Genomic DNA, 837 nt, shown 5'->3' with positions numbered 1-837 from the left:
TGGAGGATGAGTCGGACGTCGTCCTGTCCACACTAGCTCTCCGAGCTTTGGACCCCGTAACCAGACGGCACTTTGAGCTTGCCCATGCAAGCAGCGAATTCCCCACCGCCAATGAGGTGATAGCGTTCGTGAGACACAGACTAATGGCGTGCAAGCTGTCTCACGAATTCGAGATGCAGCCTCACCCAGACGCTCCACGTACTAAACCCGCCGGTAGAGGAAAGGGCGGAATATCCTTGCTTGCCAGCAAGGTCGGCACGAAGGAGCGTGTTTCTCCGGGTCTATTCGGGTCGCCGCCTAGGCGCACATCACCGGGGAAATCGGGCAGATCGGGACGTCGTCAGTCACCCGGCACTCCTTCACGCGGGAAATCCGTCTCCCCCGGTAAAGAACGTTGTCCCCGTTGCGAGGGGCGGCACCTCTTGGGGCGGTGCTTCCGCTTTCTGTCCCTGACCCCTCAGGAGCGTCACGACTTTGTCAAGTCATCCGATCTGTGCCGGAACTGTCTGAGGTCGGTTTACCACGCGTCTAAGTGCCATTCCGATTTCACATGTTCGTTTTGCCGCTCCAAGCACCACAGCGTACTGCATGTAGAGAGCCGATCGGGTTCCCCCGCCGCCGTCGCTTCGCCAAAGTCCCCGGATTTTGTAGGTCATACCCGTGTTACGTCCGGGCCTCATGATTGTTGTTCGGAGGCAGTTATGGGAACTGCCTGCGCCGAATTGCACGGGCCAAAGCATTCCGCGCCCGCACGGCTACTACTGGATTCCGGCAGCCAGTACACCTTTGTTACTGCCGAACTCGCAACGAAGATTGGCGGCCAGCTGCAACCTTTCG

General features: G+C 58.9%; 1 protein-coding gene across 1 annotated transcript in view; it reads right to left on the bottom strand.

The window, feature by feature from the left end:
- Octalpha2R (alpha2-adrenergic-like octopamine receptor) overlaps positions 1-837 on the bottom strand; it is a 617,568-nt gene that overhangs the window by 311,308 nt on the left and 305,423 nt on the right. The window lies entirely within an intron of this gene.

The sequence above is a fragment of the Halyomorpha halys genome, unplaced genomic scaffold (genome assembly GCF_000696795.3).
Source record: "Halyomorpha halys isolate HHAL.00 unplaced genomic scaffold, Hhal_1.1 Scaffold216.1, whole genome shotgun sequence".
In the NCBI taxonomy this organism is placed as follows: domain Eukaryota; kingdom Metazoa; phylum Arthropoda; class Insecta; order Hemiptera; family Pentatomidae; genus Halyomorpha; species Halyomorpha halys.
This window is presented reverse-complemented; position numbering and strand designations above follow the sequence as displayed.